This window comes from Giraffa tippelskirchi, chromosome 2 (assembly GCF_054371585.1).
Source record: "Giraffa tippelskirchi isolate mGirTip1 chromosome 2, T2T-mGirTip1v1.2.pri, whole genome shotgun sequence".
Lineage (NCBI taxonomy): Eukaryota > Metazoa > Chordata > Mammalia > Artiodactyla > Giraffidae > Giraffa > Giraffa tippelskirchi.
In genome coordinates, this window is record NC_137276.1 from 211,366,624 (window position 1) to 211,388,817 (window position 22,194).

General features: G+C 35.8%; 1 protein-coding gene across 7 annotated transcripts in view; it reads right to left on the reverse strand.

The window, feature by feature from the left end:
- LOC145539140 (uncharacterized) overlaps positions 1–22,194 on the reverse strand; it is a 526,738-nt gene that overhangs the window by 500,966 nt on the left and 3,578 nt on the right. For 6 of the 7 annotated variants that reach the window (XR_014077598.1, XR_014077601.1, XR_014077596.1 and 3 more), the window contains exon 2: positions 5,182–5,290. The exons of the other annotated variant lie outside the window; for it this stretch is intronic. The gene's annotated coding sequence lies outside the window, so the exon portion shown is untranslated. The remainder of the gene's footprint in view (positions 1–5,181; positions 5,291–22,194) is intronic. 7 annotated transcript variants of the gene reach the window in all.

Consider the following 22,194-nt stretch of genomic DNA (forward strand, 5'->3'; position numbering starts at 1 on the left):
GGAAACAGTGACAGACTTTATTTTCTCGGGCTCCAAAAACACTGCAGATGGTGACTGCAGCCATGAAATTAAAAGACACTTGCCCCTTGGAGGAAAAGCTATGACCAACCTAGACAGCATATTAAAAAGCAGAGACACTACTTTGCTGACACAGGTCTGTCTAGTCAAAGCTATGGTTTTTCCAGTAGTCATGTATGGATGTAAGAGTTGGACCATAAAGAAAGCTGAGCATCAAAGAATTGATGCTTTTGAACTGTGGTGTTGGAGAAGACTCTTGCAAGTCCCTTGGACTGCAAGGAGATCAAGCCAGTCAGTCCTAAAGGAAACCAATCCTGAAAATTCATTGGGAGGACTGATGCTGAAGGTGAAACTCCAATACTCTGGCCACCTGATGTGAAGAGCCGACTCATTGGAAAAGACCCTGATGCTGGGTAAGGTTGATGGCAGGAGGAGGGGACGACAGAGGATGAGATGGTTGGATGGCATCACCAACTCGACGGACATGAGTTTGAGCAAGCTCCAGGAGTTGCTGATGGACAGGGAAACCTGGCGTGCTGCAGTCCATGGGGTTGCAAAGAGTCGGACACAACTGAGCAACTGAACTGAACTGAAAGAACCAAGATAACATCAAAGAAATCAAAAGGAAAAAAACTTCTCATTATGAGTAATGTGATCAACCCTATCAAATGCTATAGACATTTAAATGATTTATTTCCAAAATCACTCAGCACTGCTCATCTTGGGAATATAGAGCATGTTACTCCTAATAAGAGCTACCAGCATTAATTAATTTTCAAACTAGTAATTACATTTTAATTATCTTTTCTCATTTGAGACAGGAACATATCCATAAAAATGATGCACCTGAGCTTGTCTGCGTGGAGATTCTCCTTTACTAACTACATAGGCATTTGCAGACAGCTCCAGTGATGATGCTTCCTACTGCCATGGGAATTGCATACGCTTCTGTAACCACTGTTTCCAAATAGATGTCACTGGTCTCAGAAAAGGAAGCCTCCTTCCCTCAATTCAGTGTCCACTAGAACTCGGCCCTGTTCTCTGTCTTCAGTCCCTAAATGCCTCCATAACAGCTGGAGAAAGGGTTGAGAGACAGTGTTAATGTTCTGAGGAGCATTTGCACTGGATATTCAAATCACTGGAAAAGAAAACTGAAATTCATAGGAATGAGTTTCTAAAGATCCCAGCTTTTCCTTGAGGAGATATTTAGGAAGAAGCACCCTTTAAAATAACCTCATGTAGGTAACTTCTAATTATACATACCCTAAAACTGCCATTGTAAGTGGACGAGTTTAAGATTATTCTGTAAATTGTTTAAAGCCATATAAAGATGCCGATATTTCAGTCCATGATCACCTCTCCTAAGAGGGCATCAAACATTTAGAAAGTGAGAGAGTAGCCTCTCCTGGTCTTGGCCTTTTGCATTTAAAAAAAACTTTCATTTGAGATTGGCAAGGAAATTTCTGTTAACAGTTTTTCTAGTACCTACTTTCATTGATGGTAGCAAAGAGAAACTTACTATCGTGGACACAGCTGGCTAACTTACTTATAAGCCTCTCTGTCTACATTATATTTTCTTCTTTGAAAGTGCTTGACCATCTGCTCCCTCCTCAAATGCTGGGGTTTTTTCCTGGAATATGAAGATAGTTGTTACTGGGTTGACCAAAAATTTCATTTGGGTTTTTCTGCAGCATTTTACAGAACAAAACTCAAATGAACTTTCGGCCAACCCAATACTTTAAGTATTCAACTTCAAATCTGCAAAGATAATTTTTTAAATATTAGTTAAATAATTGGGGCCTGGAAGAGAAGCCAAGTCAGCCAGGAATGTGGGAAGTGTCTTGGTAGGGTGGGGGGTGGTTGGAAGAGGCCTCAAAAACACAACCATTTGACAACTGGAGAAAATACAGGTATATCAGTATCTTTTAAACAATACAAGTATGACCAATAGTATGGTCATATGGGTTCCTACGAGAGGAATTTCTACCCTGAGCAAACTTTTCCTTTAAAAATGTTTTCTCTGATATTCCAATTCTTATTTGTTGAAACACAAGAAAAGCATTCCATATGCTCTTCTCTACTTGCCAGGTTAAACCTACTAAAAATGACATATTTATAAACCATGACTCAGCTCTGGCCAGTTTGAAAAAGAAGAATGAAGCAAGCACGGTGCTGTTTTCCGTTATTGATGACTTTGTCATCCCTAAACCTTCTCTCTCCCCTACCATTCACCTTGAAAACGCATCCAAGCCAAAAGGCCAGAAATTTGTCCTCGGAAACTCTTGAGTTAAATAACTCAGAAATTTCTTGTGAACGTAAGTCAAGGGTATAGAGGTAGAGAATTGGTATGGAAAGGAAGAACAATTCCTTTTTAATTATGGTTGGCATGAGCATACATCCTGGATGCCATAATTTCAAATCACTTGCATCATGTATTTTAAAATTATGTTCACCACTTTTTGGTTTAGTCACTATTGTCTGTAACTATAATGCATATAACAAATCTTATTTATGTTCTGAGAAAATAAGAAATTCAAATATAAGAATAATTGCATGGTGAAGGGTAAAGAGGCCTGGTATCTACTTAGTTAAGATACTTCCTTTATGCTTTGTAAATTAATCAGGAAAGACCGACTGAAATAAAGGACTTAGAGATCATCTTTTAACTTTAAATGACCAGTCCTTCAAGCAGACCATGCAAGAGAACATATATTTTCTGGAGAGAAGTCAGCTGAGGCCAAGTCAATATATGTGTGACCACTTGTCAGCTGCAGATTGAGTTGCCAAGAAAGCATTCATACTTCAAAACACAAGATTTTAATACATTCCCATTCACATGGTTTCTCTTTACTTGATGTCTGCAAACTCAACCTATGTTTTTTAAACCTAAATACAATTAGTTACTTTTTATTAATAAGATCTAGACCTACATTCTATTTTTTTTTTCAAGGAAAACACCCCACCCTTGACCTATAAAATTACAAAATATAAGGCTGTAAGTAAGTCTTCTATTCACATAGCAAATATGTTTGCCTGTCTACTGCAGGCTTAGCTTTTTATTCTGCACCTTCATTTCACAGATGAGAAAACCAAAACCCAGAGATTTAAAAGGTCTTAACAAGTTCACCAATAAGAATAAATTTGTTTAAAAGACAGAAGTAGGATGAGTCTATAAAAACTAATTCAGTTTAAATCCAGTTATTAATATAGTTGGCTTCCTTCTTCTGAGCCTTTCAGGAAATATTCAGGTAGAAAAAAATGCTATTACAGTCAGGCAGTGTGTATGCCTGTACACACACAAACAAAAAGAGCTTTTAAAAAGATCAAGAATAACTATACTTAGATGTTTTAGATTCCTGTAATTAAAAATAAGGCCCTTAGATCAGTAGCACCTGAGAGCATGTTAGAACTGCAGACTCAGGCCCCACCCGATAGTACTTACACAGTTTAACAATATCTATAGGTGATGTGTATACGCATTAAACTTTGAAAAGCACCATTTTAGGTAATCTTGGAAATGACTTCTAATCTTAAAAACGTATGCGTTAAAATGTGTGCGTGTTTAAATGATATCAAAACTTTTATTATTCAAAGTAATTCTGGGATTAATATTTTCCTAAAGTGAAGAATCCCTTCAAACACAGACTCTCTCCAATTTACCTTACGTATCAATAGAAAATTTTTATATATGGACTTCATATTGCATAAGTTGAGGTCACTCTAAGATTCACAGAAGAAGTATGAAGAAATACAATGCTCTCAAAAGAAAATATCAAACTAGCAACACATAAGTTGTTATTTGAAAATGCACTGGCTCTACAATTTGCTAGTTCAAAGCTATGTATAGAATTTATTTTAATTTAGTCAGAAGTTGGATGAAATTACTTTTTCATTACTTATGGACAAGAAGGTTTGTAAGTTAATTCTGAAGGGGAAAAAATTCTTTCTAAAGAAAAACATCATTTTACAAATTTACTAGTCTCTATTTTCATGCATATAATTGCTACATAAGTAAGGGAATGTATTATGTTTGCACACTTGACTAATTACAAATGATTCTTGGCTGGTAATTAAAGTAACTTTTAGAAGGCAACATTTAGTTTACTTGGTTTGCTTGCCTCTGCACATAAAAACAATAAAACTGTTTTTAAAGACTATAGACTATTCACAAATTTAGACAAGTCCAATTAGGCTGCATTACTAAATTTTAATCAATTCCCTCTTAATACCTGAATCCTTTCTGCCCTCAACTAAGATCCTTTGAAAGTGCTTGAGGACAATGATACCATTTCTATTTTATGAACTTATAAATATCTAAACTAAATAGAGAGTATAACATGTCTCCAAACTAATCAATCTCCTGCATGTAAATAAGACCAATGTCTTAACCCATAGGTTCAACATTTTGTTTTTGTGAAGCAAAAATCTTTCTTGGATTTTTTTTTAAAGTCTTTACAGGTTTAAACATACAATTTTATTACTTTTAGGTACATGTTGTCTTATAAGTGTCCTTAAACAAGAACTGCATTTTTAGCAGCTGTTTGCTGTCTGCAGTGATAGGCTTTGGTGAATATTTTGAGAACGTTGCATAAAATAAAGATATTCCATGTAAAATAAAAACTAGTTGTACTAGTATGATGCAGATCTTTTTTGAGCGTAACAACAAAAGGACTATATTATATCCCTGAAACTTCCCCAGGATTTGTTTTCACTACACTCATTTAAAAAGACATTAATTTAGAAAATGCATGTATACCCCAGCAAATATGATTTTTCCTGACTTTTGAGGCTGTCTCTGAACTTTAAGGTTTCCAAACAGCATGACGTACAACTTTGGTGGTGCATACAGCATGGGCTCTTATTGCATTTAAGTCTAAACTTTTACATTTATTTCATGTATTTAAAATTGTTCACTAAATAGAGAATCCTAAGGTCATTAACAACAAACATCTGCTGACCATTTGCTTTTATCTGTGATACAGCTAATAGAGTATACTCTATCATTCATTCAGTGGCAGTATGTAACATCATCCTTTTAAATTCCTAAAAGAAAGTTATGTCCAGAATTAACATGAAAAAAGTGTTAAAGAGTGTATTACTTGCTTCTGTGAATATGTTATTTATAACAATCTGAATGAAAATGACAGCAAAATATTTTCTGACCTTGTCCGAAGTGCTACGCAGTGTTGAAGAGTGGGTTAATAAGGAAAAGAGTTGAAAGTAAACAGTGCTTATCCATAGTTGTCTCCCAGGACACTCTTTTATGAAGATCCTACGGAAAAGAAATTTTCTTCTGACTGCTTGTGCTGTGTAAATATTACCTCAGATAAATGCCGCATTTTAACTAAAAAAGCCTGCAAAAACATAAGACTGTTTCATGTTGATTTCCTTAGTTTTTCTGCATTAATTCAAAATTCAAGCCACGAATAAAACACTCTATAAAACAGTATTCATGACTTCATACAGTGAGGATGATATTTTCCTTTATAAATGCCACATAAAGTCTGTGGTAAATTTTTAAATAGAAAAATCGTGAAAATCCCAACATAACCACGGATTGCCCTCCATCGCCTATCCAATAAATTCTAACTTTAGGTTTGTACTATTTGACAGAAATCCTTCGGTATTGAGGGGGAAAGTAGCTTTTTGTTTCTTATACATTCGTCTGTGTCACTTTCTCTTTTTCCATTGAGAATGCATTGAGAATAAACATTACAATTCATATCTGTATAGAAAATGTTTGAAGAGTATGTTTTCTTCAGAAGTGATACTAAGAAAATCTAAAAAAGAATTCACCATTTAAGAAGAAAAGAAACGAAGATAAATTTTTCATGCATATGTAGTTATCAAAAATGTATTGGAGCCTAGTATATAACTGATTCTCTTTGCGGTACAGCAGAAAATAACACAACATTGTAAAGCAACTATACACCAATTTAAAACGTTTTAAATATATACACACACACACACACACACACACACACACACACACACACTGGTGCCTAATCTTTTACAAAGATAATCATAACAATAAAGAACAAAAATCATGTCTACTTTAAATTATTGGTAAATGTTACAGTCATAAATGAGGATCTAAAAAAAATAAATAAATAAATAAATGAGGATCTATTTATTAAACCTAGAAGGTTAAAAACTTGACTTGTATATGTTATATGTTAGAGTATAAGTTATTCAATTATCAAAAGTTATCAATTGCTAGAAAAATGTAAAGAATTCTTTTAAATTAGTTACAAAAATATTGCATTTAACTTGACATTAAAGTATTAGAAATAGTAAGAATTCCTGCTTGGAGCTTATAAGAAAAGGAAAACCCTGTTGTTGTCATATATTATATGTGCTGTGCTTAGTCACTCAGTCATGTCCAACTCTGTGACCCCATGACTGACAAGAAAATATCAGTGGGAAATTTTCAGCCTAAAAAAAGATAACAGGAACAGGTAGCTATTATTATAACTGTTAGGTATTCTGAGTATACAGAGGCAATAGCTCCTTTGGCTAACTAAGTAACATGCTGAAATACAATCATTGAGAGAGACCAGCCCCTCTGTTGTATGTAACATGAAATACTAACATTTCTTCTTCATTAACTGAAGCGAATTATCACATTTGTAGTTCATGATATTATTGCTCCTCACACAGCAAGTTTCTAGATCTTTCCATATCACATACTCAGTACTATCTCTCCTTTTTTCTTATTTTTGCAGTTATTTGGATAAAGATTTTGAGAGGAAGAAACATTTCATGCACATGCAGTATTTCCTATTCATGTTTGAGAGACTGAGTCTGTGGTTTTCCAGGTCCCAGGAAGAGAGCTAGAAAAATTAATAGGAAATAATGTATTAACATATTAATACTAAGAAATCCTTCTTACTGCTATGTCCTGGATAAAATATCTCATTTCCAGACAGTGAACATAGGAAACACAAAAAAGCAAAATACTGTGTTCAAGAGTGAAAGAAAAGATTTGTCACACGGCAGGTATTTCCCCATTGACCAATTAAAATAAGAAACCCCATCTTTCCTTCTTTAACTGGAGGATGGCCACAACAAAGGATTTTTGAGCAGAAGATAAAATAGAAGCAAACTGATGAGCATCTTCAAGACTTCTCAGGGACATTAAACAGCCCCCTTATCAAAGGCCAGACAGAAGAAACACTCAGATACGCTTCATGGTTTTTGGATGACATGGCGTCTTGGGGAAGAACTAGCAATTTTGTCCTTTGAGACCAGAGTAAAAAGCCATATATTCAACCACTTCAAACCCACTTCAGGAAATAAGAAAAAAGTATACAAAATGCATAGTTCATTAAAGCTGTCATTTCCCTTCTTTTAAATGTCTCACATGACCCCCACAATAAAAATTAATTACAAAAGTAATATTTATAGCTAAAGATGAGTATGGATTATATTTTGACATCTGGTTTTGATGCTGTCAGAGCTCATTATCTCTCAGTCTCACCCTTTATTTTGCTATTGAGCTGGGCAGTTTATTTGTCTTTTTAAAGGCAATTTTTCTTTATTTGCACATTAATTATTAAAAAACAGAAAAAAAGAATGTTCAACAGTACCAACACAGAGGGAGAGGTTTTCTGAGATAGCTTGCTTTCTCTAACTCTAATGATTTAAATGTGGGGAAAGTGGACAAGTATCACTTTCAAGAATATGAGGCAATAAACATGAGAGAAGAAGAAAGTTAAAAATACAAAGTGATGTGAGCTATCAGTGCTGCATACTGAATTCTCATTACAACTATTAGAGGTTATTCACTGCAAATGCATTTTAGCTCACAGCTTAAATAAACACTGATTACCCCTGAATCAGCCAAAGGACAAACTGAAAGCAAGGTATCTGTGGATATCTTGTCTCTTTAAAAAAATCGGCCAATTGTAAACATAGTCTAGTTAGAAAGCATGTTTTCAAAAATTATCCATAGTCTTGGCTTATTAAAAAGTGAGGGTCTATGACAACATGGATGATATAGATTAAGCCAGCAACCATGAAAATGTTCCATTGTGCCTAATGTCTAAAATTGTAATTTAGTTATCATTTCGCAGCTTCATTAAATAATTTTCTATACAGGTAATCACGTGTTCTATTTCTTTTCCAACGTGGGAAACTTGAACTCATAGAATTGGGACTAATAAAGTCTGGGCAAGGGAAATCTAAACTATAAACCATTCTTTTACTGATTCCATGACTTATCCTTGGCAAAATTAAGCCCATCCTCCCACCATAAGGCACAAGAAAATTATTTATAATTTGTAGGTGCTAGTGACTTAATAGAGCATGTATTCTCCTTGGATGTTTGCATTTTAAAAGAAAAGTTAAAGACAAAAAGCCTAATGTAAAATAATAAACTGTTAATAAGATTCTTCTAGAACATGGTGAAAGGAAATTGTTTCTCCTGAGAGACTGGTATAATTTCTCTCTATGGATGATAAAAAGTAATTTGCTTTGATGTAAGCCTTTATATAGAGAATGGATAAATAACAAGGTCCTACTGGATAGCACAGAGAACTATATTCAATATCCTGTGATAAACCATAATGAGAAAGAATAGTTTTAAATTAATACATATATGTATAACTGAATCACATTGTTGTACAGCAGTAATCAACACATTGTAAATCAACTATATTTCAATAAAAATTTTTAAATAATAATTTGCTTTGAGTATCAAAAATAACACAGCTAAATGTACAGACCACCTTTATTCATTTTTTAAGATCCTATCCTGTATTTTTCCCATTCCTGACCTCCTATTATAATTTATATTTTCTCTGGTCCTGAATGTTTATAAGTTGACCTACTCTCTGGAGATTAAAGCTACATGTATAACACCAGCATTACTTGTCTCTTCCACATTTGGTCTCTACCATCACTATCACCCAATCTCAGCAGCCCACAATCTGGCAGATTTCCCTTTTCAGGTTTCCTCTTTCCACACTTAAGCTTCCATATGTAAAACATAGCTTCTCCTTCTGCTTGAAGAAAAATTAACTCAGAGTGATTCTTACAAAATTGTGAAATAAGATCAGTCTGTGGTCTTGCCCTCTGTCCTCCTTAGATTCCTGGTGTCAGGTTCTAGGACCCCCATTCAAGAGCTTTAACCCCTGCCTTCCCTTAGCTCCTCTGCCTCCATTCACCAAACCTCCCCATTCCTGCTCCAAAATGTGTTGAGAATTGCTCATTTCAATAATAAAATAGCTTTGTAGCAAAGCTTGAAGTGACTTTACATAGTTTGCTCTCTTAGGGTGGTCTTGATGTTGAACCAAGTCAAATTTCTCTTCAAATGCAGATGGGTGGTGTTTTATAATTTACACAGGGCTTGCACTTTATCTGGAGAAGGAAATGGCAACCCACTCCAATATTCTTACCTGGAGACTCCCATGGACGGAGGAACCTGGTGGGCTACAGTCCATGGGGTCGCAAAGAGTCGGACACGACTGGGTGGCTTCACTTTCACTTTGCACTTTGCATTTTATCCCATTTACTCAAGCAAAAAATAATTATAATAACAAAATTTATAGTAGGACAGACATGTTTCTCAAAACACATGTTGTAAAGAATTCACATTAGTTGTATTTTATTTTAAATATTTTCTGGAAAAGCATTCCAAAGGAACACTAGTTAGTCTCTCTTCTTATCAAATAGGAATGGGGTTGGTTTTCTGTAATTTTTTTTTTCATTTTAAATAAGAGCACTAATTGGTCTAAATATTCCTGGTGGAGTTTCCACATTTCTAATTAAATCTCAAACAGGCCCAACTTCTTAGAAAACACGTGTACCAAGGCCCTAAGTCTAAACTAAAACAGAGGAGATGCTGTTTCTCAATGAAAGTCAAGCACTGTTGACAAGCCTTTCTAAATTTCAGGTCAGTCCACCCTCAGGTAACACAGTGGTTTTCCATTCAGTGTGAGCTGCCGGCTTTCCAAATGCTGAAGATCCTCATTTTGCCCTTTGTATCATTTTAACAAGTAAGTAGTATGCTTAGGCACCTTTCTGCATGATCCTAATTTCCTCTCATTAGCTTTTTAACCCTGTGACTCAAAATTCATTCCTCTTTGTTTTCATAAAATATTTTTAAACAACTTGAAGTTAACATCAAAAGGTTCTACTTGTTTTATATTTGTGTCACGTTGAAAAATAATTTCTCTAAAGTTCTATATTGGGAAATAAACTACTTCTTTCTACTTCTCGATATATTCAAAGTGGGTTTAATGAATCTTATTCCCTTATTTAAAGTTTTAGGAAATAGTAATTAATCACCATTATTTAGCAAGCAACAATTATGGGGCCAATTGTTTCAATAAATCAACTCAAAAGATCTCAGGGTTTTCTGGGTTAACACTGTAAAAACTTTACAATCTTGAATTGTTTCCTGATTATTCCACTATTAATTATTTAAATGACAAATCTCAGCAAAAGTACAGATGACATTTTACATTTGTCCAAGTCACTAACTTAATAACCAGATAAGAAGGCAGAAGAATGACAAAACATGTCATTTTCCTCAACACTGAAATGAAATCTTTCAGAAACTCATTTGTATACATGAAAAATCACTTACTTGATTATGCACTCTACCATTATTTTGAAAATTCATCAAAACAATTGGAGTCTTACAAGAAAAAGATTTTTTTTAATATAATGAAATTTGGTCTGGGTACAGAAGGCAATATTATATGATGATACAAACTATGGAACTATAATCATAGTTTCTATCAATGAAGAAATTTTATTTTGGTGGAAAGCTTGCACTTAGGCCCACCAAAAACTGTGACTTTTAGAACAACCTATAACTAAGCAATTACTTATCAATGGATTTCCAGCCGTTCAATGGAATATGAAGTAATTTTTGCCCACACAAATAATCCATGCCAATAATTTAAGATTGATTGCTATAGTATTTGAGATTTTCTGTTTAGAACTGACATTTTAAATTATTATTAAAATGACAGTTGGTCACAATATCAGTCAATTTAATCAAAATTAGGAAACCAACATAAGTGGACAAGCTGTAGAAGTTGACAATAACATTGGTTTGGAGGTGGGTAAGTACAAATTATTTTTTTTAATGAAATAAGAAAAAAATTCTCTAAAGCATATTTCAAATAGAAATCATATGACCCAAAGAAGTTCTTTCCATATACAAAAGTGCTTCCAAACTAAGGTGTATATGTAGAAACATTACCTGTAGAACTTATATTTGGTTTATGGGAGAAGTTGTCAAATTCCCCTGAAAAACATTTCAGTCTACCATTAAACTACTAACTATGTAGAAAGCACTTAATGAAATAGCTAGATTTTCTGTTGGTAACTTTAAGAGTTGGAAAAAATTAAATCCAGTACTGCAAATAAAAAGAATTAATTTTTCTTCCTACCCACAAAAAAAATTTTCATCATGCTTCTGAATCTGTGCCACTACCTGCCTGAAATACTTATTTAGAACTGCTCTTTTGTGTTAACTGTTTTTCAAATTTCACTAGATGATCTGAAAAACCAATTGGGATTTAAATCATAATGAATAATAATAGAGTCAGACTGATGTGCAGTTAAAGCAAAGATAACTTACATTTGTAACACCAGTTATAAATAATAGAACATTAAAGAGTTTATTAGAAGAAAAATTGCCTGAAAACTGAAATTAACCTTCTAGAATTTCTCAGACAAACCAAATTATTCTACAAAACCAGAGCCAATATCCAAATCTGTTTACAAAAATCACCCATTCAAAATTTGTCCTTCTCTTTGAGAATTTTTTAATGGTCTCCTGTCCTCTTTTGTGTTTTAGCTGAATTTGTGTGCTGTACATTGTTGTTTCAGCTTAAAAACCTCCTGTGTGGCAGTGGGCTTGGCAGCCCAGAGAAAGGCGATGAACATTGTTGAATTCGGTGCAGAGCATTTGGTAACACAAGGAGAGCATGAATAATATTTGGAGATCTAGCACACCTTAGTGGAAACAATTATAACTACAACTACTTTGAAGCTTTTTTATATGTTAAATTCCATTGTTTTAGTGAAATTCCATTTTTTCTAAATAGATGAACCTTGTTCAGGCTTTTTTCCCCTTAACTTTGATGTGTTTCTTTCCCAAACTCCCCAGATAAGAAGATAAATTTGATCATTAACTTCTAAAAGGAGAAATCATCATTTGTTTTCAGAATATCTATAAATATCTGTACAACTCCCATAAAGCTATCAAATTAGTGGCAATGCCTTCTTTACCATCATGGTCAAGTGCAAAGTGTCAGATTTTTCTTGTTAAATGAGAGTTGCGCATTTGATCTGCAAAAGCTTGTCAGCTCAGCTCTTGGGATACTTCAAAGACTTGGTTTCAGATAACTTCAGCATGTTCTACCATTAATGTCTGACCCCCTTTACTTCATACTACTAAAATGTCATCAAGAAGAAAAGAGATGACATCACAAATGTCCATTCTACTATCCAGACAATTTCCAGAGCTTTAGAGCTGAGATAGGTAAAACATTCAAAAATAAGTATAGGGACTTTCCTGGTGGTCCAGTGATTAAGACTTCACCTTCTAATGCAGAGGGTGCAGGTTCAATTCCTTGTGGGGAGCTAAGGTGCCACGTGCCTTGCCACCAAAAAACCAGGACACAAACAACAGAAGCAATATTATAACAAAGTCAAGAAAGACTTTAAAAATGGTCCACATCAAAAAATAATCTTAAAAAAAACAAGTACAAAGCATTCATTTCAAAACATGAAGAAAATTAGTCCTGGTCATATATAATTCCATGTATACATATATTTCTAGAAATTAGAATATGATATTTATACAGCCACAGGTGAAACACACTTGTTTATTATCGGCATCTCAACCACATGACTGAAAACTAGGAAGGAAGTAAATTGTTGTTCAGTCACTAAGTTGTGTCCGACTCTTTATGACCCCATGAACTACAGCACACCAGGCTGCTCTGTCCTTCACCATCTCCCAGAGCTTGTTCAAACTCATGTCCATTGAATCGGTGATGCCATCCAACTATCTCATCCTCTGCCGTCCCCTTCTCCTCCTGCCCTCTTCTTTACTGGCATCAGGATCTTTTCCAATGAGTCAGCTCTTCACATCAGATGACCAACATATTAGAGCTTCAGCTTCAGCATCAGTCCTTTCAATGAATATTCAGGATTGATTTCCTTTAGGATTGACTGGTTGGATCTCCTTGCAATCCAAGGGATTCTCACGAGTCTTCTCCAACACTGCATTTCAAAAGCATCAATTCTCAGCACTCAGCCTTCTTTTTGGTCCATCTCTCACATCCACACATGACTACTGGAAAAACCACAGTTTTGACTATATGGACCTTTGTCAGCAAAGTAATGTCTCTGCTTTTTAGTATGCTGTCTAGGTTTGTCATAACTTTTCTTCCAAGGAACAAGCATCTTTTAATTTCATGTCTACAGTCACCATCTTAGTTAGGGAACTAAGATCCTTCATTTCACAGGGCAACTAAGCCTGTATGCCACAACAACTGACCTCACAAGCCACAACAAACACCCAAAAAATGAAAAAAAAAAAAAAAAAAACACCTTTCCTTTTTGGGAGTTCTCACGTGGTTTGGGGTAGAGGACCAAACAACTCCATGCCTGTGGTCATTGTCCAAAATTGTAACAATCTCTATGACAAACAAATATGGAAGGTCAATGAAGCTAGTATGAGGGTGTGGTCCTGGGCAAAGAAAGCAAGAAAATGGTAACCGGCAAAAAAACTTAACACTAAGAGGGGAATGAGACAACCAGAGTTTCATAGTCTCACTCAGGTGGGACTCAGTAAGTTTTCACAAGTCCCTGGGAATTTGGAAGGCTGCACATGGGCAGGAGATACCAAAAAGGGCCCTAGCTATCCACTTATCCCTGGATGAACATGGGGCCTGTGTGGGCACAAAACAGATGCGAGAGGGTCTGGTAGGATGCAAAAGCCGGGACAGATGTAAAATGTCTGAATTTTGAATATGCTCCCAGACACACAGTCAGATCAATAGGAAGGGGGGAAGAGTCTTTCTGGCTCAAGGTGTTGGAGCACAATTTCTGCACAATCACTGGCTATACTGTCCACGGAGCTATACTGACCACGGATCTATACTGTCACAGTGGTGGACCCCTAGGAAGCCAAGCTAAAATATACAAATGAGAAAGTTTTTACACACCACGCAGAAATATCAAAGTGCACACAATGTGAAAGAGAACAGACTCCATATATTTTGTCCAGGGAAGTTACTAAACAACACTTATACATATGCACAGAGTAGCAACAGCAATAATCTACGGGGTGGGGAAGAGGGGGTGAGAAATAAGAATCTAGATTTTCTACCACGTATTATCAAGTATGTCTAGTTATTTAAAATTAAGACATGTAAAGAAACAGGAAAAGGTGGCCCATGAGAGTCAGCAGAAAACATCTCTGAGGGTACTGAGATGTTAGACTTAACAGACAAAGAATTCTAAGCATAATTACAAATATATTTAATTATAACTATGTTTAAAGAACAAAATAAAACCATAGTTAAGGAATTGCAAGTAAGTATGATGACAACGAATTATCAGTCTCAATAAAAAATTGAAATTTTAGTCTCTCTAAAAATTAAAATTATAAAAAGTAACCAAATAACAAATTGCAAAGTTGAAAAATATAATGACTGCAAGGGGCATTTCACCAAAGTGATTCAAGAGTAGATTTGAGATGGCAGCAAAAAATAATCAGTATTTATTATCAGCAGTCTTGAAGACAGATCAATAGAAATGATCTAATGTGGAGAACCTATGGGGGAAAGATAAAGAGAATGAATAGAGGTGGTCAAGTAGAATAAACACAGAGTGATCCATGCTTCAGCATATCAGAGAATAAGAATGGCAACTGATAGAAGAGAGAACAGGAAAGTCTGTATATGATCTTCAGAAATGCAATAGTTGCATTAATGATTAATAATGATTAAGTGGCTATTCCACTTAATCAGAAACAATACTACCTTATTTGAACTGTCCTTGCTGGCATCCCAGCATTTAAGAACAGAACAGTAACTGGATTTCACAATAAACAAACCTAAATCCCTAAAACCTAACTTAATATTTTAATATTTTCCTTCCAGCTTTAGTGTGATATAACTGACATACAGCACTGTGTAAATCTAAGGTATATAGCGTAATGATTTGACTCACATCCATCAGGAAATAAGTACAATAAGTTTAGTAAAAATCCATCCTCTCATACAGATACAAAATAAAGGGGAAAAAATGCCTATTTTTCCCTTGTGATGAACACTCAGGATTTACTCTCAATAGCATTTGTCTATAATATACTGCTGTGTTAATGATATTTATCATAGTGAAGCTCATATTCCTAGCACTTATTTACCTTATAACTGCAAGTTGGTACCTTTTAATCACCTCCATCCAATTACCCCTTCTATGTGCCATCAAGTGATAGGACAGAATGTCATGATCTTACAGTTTTTAATGTTGAGTTTTAAACCACCTTTTTCACTCTCCTCTTTCACCCTCCTTGAAAGGTTCTCTAGTTCCTCTTTACTTTCTGCCATTAGAGTGGTATCATCTCCATATCCGAGGTTGCTGAAGAATTGATACTTTCGAATTATGGTGCTGGAGAAGACTCTTGGGAGTCCCTTGGACAGCAGGGAGATCAAACCAGTCAATCTTAAAGGAAATCAATCCTGAATATTCATTGGAAGGACTGATGCTGAAGCTGAAGCTCTAATACTCTGGCCGTCTGATGCGAAGAACTGACTCATTGGAAAAGACCCTGATGCTGGGAAAGATTGAAGGCAGGAGGAGAAGGAGGTGGCAGAGGATGAGATGGTTAGATAGCATCACCAACTCAATAGACATGAATCTGAGCAAACTCTGAGAGACAGTGAAGGACCTGGCGTACATGGGGTCACAAAGAGTCAGACATGACTTAGCAAATGAACAACAATAACAAATCCAATTACCCAGCTCCCTACCCCATCTCTGGTAACCACAAATCTGATCTCTTTTTCTATGAGTTAGTTTGGTTGGTTGGTTATTTTTGAAGTATAATTGACCTTAATCACTCTGTTAATTCCTGACACACAACATGGTGATTTGCTATTTCTATACATTACAAAATGATCATAGGTATGAAACATAGTATGGGAAATAAAATGAACAGTGATATCACATCTTCATATGGTGATGGATGGTAACTAGACATCCTGGATCATTTTTTAATGCATAAAAATATCTAACTTAATCTTTTAATTAAATAATTAGTATACATTTATGTGACAGCCATCTCACTTTTAAATTATTTTTTGAAGTAGACAAGGAGGATAAATAGGCAGAAGCGAGGAGCCTTGTCTTGGGTTTGGATCCAAAATTAAATATGTCACCACCACTGCCTTCACTATTTCATGCTGAAACGTTCTGATATGCTCTCCTTCAGGACGGATACATTCTCAAACAATCTCATTAACAGTATCCAGAGGCCTTTACAACTATAATGTGCAATTTTAGAAGAGTCAGAGGTGTCATTCTTTTATAAGATGAAGGAAAGAAGAATGCTAAAGGAAAGTTAGGAAAGAGACCTGGTAAATCACAAAGAGATTCTCAGGCAGATTAATTTCAGAAGAGGGATTATGAATATTGTGGATACAGTAACTATTAATAATTTTCTTACAATGATCCATGATGACATATCCTCTAGAAAACCTTCCCAGACTCCAGAAATATGCATACTGCAGCTGAAAGATTACTGTATTTGAAGACTCTAGATATGAAGATTGGTGCCCTTTTTTACTCAGTGTATATTTAGCTCCAACTGAGATTTATGTTCCATTCTCACCCTAGAAGTGGTGATCTAAATGATAGTAAATATTAAATTCATATTTTAAAAAAATATTAAATTCATATTTTAAAATGCATAACTTTTATAAAAAGGATTACTTGAGAATTGGTGTGTAATACAATACCAGTAACTACTCAGCTTTTGTTTATATCTATGACAATTTCTCAACCTTGGTACTATGGAAATTTTAGCCAGAAAAATCTTTGCCATGGAACACTGGCTTGTGCATCATAGAGGGTGCAGCAGCATCCCTGATCATCCCACTAGATGCCACTAGCAACCTGCTACTATGTTACCCCATCTTTCCCTGCCCAGATGTGACAACCCAAACATCCCCAGACATTGCCAAGTACACCTGACAGGCAATATCACCTCTAGACTATCTTATACAGCCCTTTCTGGGAGCGCATGGAAAATTGTTTCTTGTTTTTGTCACCACAATCTAACTTTGTCTCTTCTTTCCTTCTACATGTTTACTCCTGTCTTCTCTGGAACCTCTGTAATAACTTGAATAGTCTGTACCTCCTTTGTGAAAGTTTTCCTCCTTTCTATGATTTGAATGACAGCCCCAATTCCCCTAAAATCCTTCTTCTACAAGCCTCTTAAACTGAGCTTGCTTATTCCGTGTTGGGAAATGTGGACCGCAAGATCTTCACTTCTTCCTTCTGCTTTCACACCATTCCTTCTTTACTTCTTTTGTTTATAATAAAGCAAAAATGTTACTGCCTTGTGGTTCACACATTGGCCATCGCTCTGGTGACAGGCTACCATTTGTCTGTGCCATCAATTCCCCATCCTCTTGTCATCTGAGACCTCGTGTTCTCTTACCTCACACCAAGTGAATCCCAAGCACTCTTTCCAGGCTGAGCCATATCATCCATCCAATCTACCGTTTCCAATAAAGCCAAAATGATTCATGCAAAAATGTAGGTCTCCCCAGTCATCTGCCTTAAATGCATCAGCAACACTTTAATTACCTTAAGATAATATTCAAATCCCTTCACATGGTGTACAAATCCCTTCATAGTTTGCCCCACTCTCTGTCACCAACCTAGATACTATTCTCTCTCTCTCTCTCTCCCTATCTCTATCTCTCTATCTGTCTCACACATACTCACATACAAGTAGCTCAGTTGCAGGCATCCTGAAGTTCTTTCAGTTCCCTAAACATACTGCGTTCTTTCTTGCATCTAGACTGTTACAGGCAGTGTTCCTCTCATTTGAATCCTTCCTCCTCTCTCTTCATCATTAAGCTATTCCTATTTATCCTTTGAACTCACTTTCCCAGTTCCCCTTAACCAGTGTTACTCGCTCAGTCATGTCCACCTCTTTGTGATCCCATGGGCTCCTCTGTCCATGGAATTCTCCAGGCAAGAATACTGGAGTGGGTACCCATTTCCTTCTCCAGGAGTTCTTCCCAACCCAGGGATCAAACCTGGGTCTCCCACATTGCAGGCAGATTTTTACCATCTGAGTCAGCAGAGAAGCCCACGTTCTTCTTGGTACTCCTATATCCTTTAATAATTCACAAACAAATTAGGACTTATTTACTTCTCTTTATCTCCATTAAAATGTAAACTCTAAGAAAGTTGGGACTCTATTCACCACTAAATCCCCAGGACTTATTAAGAATCTATTGCATGTGTTTACTGACTGTATGAAAGGATATTACTGTACTACTTACCTGAATGTAAAAGACATTTTTTTGTACAAAAATAGTACAAAAATAACATTGTACTATTTACCAACTGAATAAGAGCTTCCCTGATAGCTCAGTTGCTAAAGAATCTTCTTGCAATGCAGGAGACCCCAGTTCGATTCCTGGGTCAGGAAGATCCACTGGAGAAGGGATAGGCTACCCATTCCAGTATTTTGGGGCTACCCTTGTGGCTCAGCTGGTAAAGAATCCACCTGCTATGCTGGAGACCTGGGTTGGAGACCTAGGTTCAATTCCTGGGTTAGGAAGATCCGCAAAGAAGGGAAAAGCTACCCACTTCAGTATTCTGGTCTGGAGAATTCCATGGACTATATAGTCCATGGGGTCACAAAGAGTCGGACACAAGTGAGTGACTTTCACTTTCATATTACCATCTGAATAATTTAGGGCAATCTCATACTTCATTTAGATCAATTCAGAAGGCATTTGGTTAAATGTTTTTCTTTTCCTAACTATTCTATCTATTCTTTCATTCCCTTCTTAGTATGGAAACTCCTGAGAGCACTTTATATTTCTGAAAACTCTCTGGGCCATTTCTTTCTTTTTCATTCTTGAGTTTCTGATTATGACAGCAGAGTAGGTATAAAAAGAAAACCTTACATTCACTTAGCTACTCACATGTTTTCTCATGGAATCAAAGCCAATTTGGGAAAAATGTTTAATCTAATCAAAACTTCAAAATCTGTGATGGGGCAGAAAAGGACAGAATGGACTTTGGACTTGCTTTTTTATAACTGAGTATCTGGTCTGTATTCCAGGCTGAAATATTGTTAGATATACTACCGAATGACGTAAAACATGGTAGAGTTTTTCCTTTATTAGTCCTCAATTCTTTAAATGAAATTAGATAAATCATTGTCTACAATTCATTGTTATTTTCCCACCTAACAATTATTTCACAATTTGATTTGGGGATAATTACTAAAAAGGGATTAAAAGAGAGCATCTTTACCTCTTCAAGTTTTTAAAATTATAAAAGATATCCATGATAGATATCATTTCTAAGATGGTTTGTAGAGATTCTTTTTAAAGGTTATATTGCTTACTACAGATATCACTGTATAGTCTAAACTATCCCTGATGAGTTGCTTATTGTGTAATTGCCCTTTTCAAATTAAAAGAAAACAGGGAGTTCCCTAGTGGTCTAGTGGTTAGGAGTTGACATTTTCACTGCTATGGCCCAGGTTCAATCCCTGGTCTGGGAACTGACATCCCACAAGCCTAGGTGCAGCCAAAAAAAAAATAAAAATAAATAAAACAGCAAGTAGATCATGTGATTTGCTTGGGACAATATTTCATAGGAAGCTCTAATTGGGAGGAGAAATAAAATTCTTCTGAGTTTATAACTTTTAAAAAAATTCAGTATTATCATATGTAAGATAGCCAGAGGGAGTTTGCTGTATGACACAGGGACCCAAAGCCAGTACTTTGCGATCACCTAGAGGGATGAAATGGGGAAGGTGGTGGGAGAGGGGGGTATAAGAGGGAGGGGACATATGTATACCTATGGCCATTTCATGTTTATGTATGCAAAAAACCATCACAATATTGTGATTATCCTACACTTAAAAATTAAAAAAAAATAATTTTAAATTGTGTTACTATAATCTGTTATAGCAGCTCTGTGTAGCATAATATTTTATTCTTTCCTTTCATTGAATGATAGACATTCATTCTTTTGTTCTCTTCCCACAGAAAAAGTAAACTTTTTATTCGCCATAGACAGGAAAAGCAGCTAGTCCCCAACACCTGCAGTTTATTTAAAGAAATACTCTATTCTGCTCCATCAAATTCTTTTCTCATAGGCCATACAATTAACACAAGTGTGTTGGTGTTTACATCTTCCTCACTAAGTTAATCAGCTTCCAACTGTAAAATGAAGACATCCCAAATGGTCCACCTATATAATGAAAAACACTTCAAGTAGCTGTATTTTTTAATCTACGCTTTATCCTATTTGCATGCCATTTTTGAACATTAATATTTCTTTTGATTTTCAAGCTTTTAATTGCATATGTTCAACAACAAATCTAATTTTCTACAGCCAATATATTTTACTGGTGAGATCCAGAAACACCAGCCCTGATAATCAAGGTATTTTTGGCCTAAACTTATATATCAAGGTAAAGTGGATCACAATTGATTCTCTCAAATAGATGTGGATCCATCCATTCACTGAATAAATAATTCAGTGAAAGCCAACTATGTGCCAAGCACCGGTTTGAATTCCACTATTGGTATCTTATTTTGTTGTCAACAAAAGATAATAAAACATTTTCCACAATCCACAGCTATCTATAACTCCTCCAAATACCTTTCTTCATACTTTACTGAGCCATTTTGGATTCTTCCTGCCAGCAAATCAATGAGTCAGAAAGCATCCGTATCCCTAACCATTCTGATCCCAACTTGCATGTTAACTGCTACCACTATGAATCGTTTCCTACTCCTCCTACTCTCTAGTTTATTTCAAAGTCCACTTTTCAAAAACAAACAAAAAAAAAGTCCACTTTCTTCACTATGTCATCTGTTCTCGTCTTTCACTTTCATCCCTATTTATCTGGTATTCTATGTCCTTTTTTCCAACAAAGCTTTGGCCAATACTCAAAACTCCTTTGCTTTAATGACTCCTTATGATATGCTATGGCAATCAAAGCCCAATCAGACAAACATAACCACCATAAAAAGTATAGAATCTGGGCTGAATTATAGGAATTTGACTTTCTGTGACTGTGGGAGTTGTTTTAATAGTTCATATGATTGTTGCTTCCATTTCTGCCCCTGAGTCTAGTCCAGAAACAGAAGTTGAAGTTGGTGACCCAGTAGGAGCTCCAGAACCAGTGTGCCTGACTGCTGGCCACACCTACAAAATCAGACAGTCAACTACCATGTATGTGAGCTGCAACAGCTTCTGGAGCCACCAATCTGACCATAGGCATAAAAAGAGTATAACTCCTGGTTCCCTTTGACCTTCCAAACCTACTCTTGTGGCCCATGCTAACCCAGATCTATGCAAGGAAGAAAATATATGTCCAGCTTAGCTGCGTATGTGTGCTGTCGATTCAGTCACGTTCGACTGTCTGTGACCCCATGGACTGTAGCCTGCGAGGCTCCCCTGTCCATGGGATTCTCCAGGCAAGAACACTGGAGTGGGTTGCCATGCCCTCCTTCAGGGCAACTTTACCACATTTCATTGTTTGTCAACCTCCTTTAATAATACACCTCCTTTAATAATACTGAACTTCCAAAATTATGCTTCCATCTCAACTATCCCCCGTGCATGCATGCTAAGTCACTTTAGTCATGTCTGAATCTTTGCAACCCTATGGACTATAGCCCAGCAGTCTTCTCTAACCAAGGGATTCTCCAGGCAAGAATACTGCAGTGGGTTGCTATGCCCTCCTCTAGGGGATCTTCCTGTATCTTCCTCATTAAGTTAATCAGCTTCCAACTGATTAAAAGAAGACACCCCAAACTGTCCACTTATATAATGAAAAACACTTCAAATAGCTACATTTTTTAATCTACACTTTATCCTATCTCTTCTATTCTATCCTATCTACATTTATCCTATCCTAGCAGATCATAT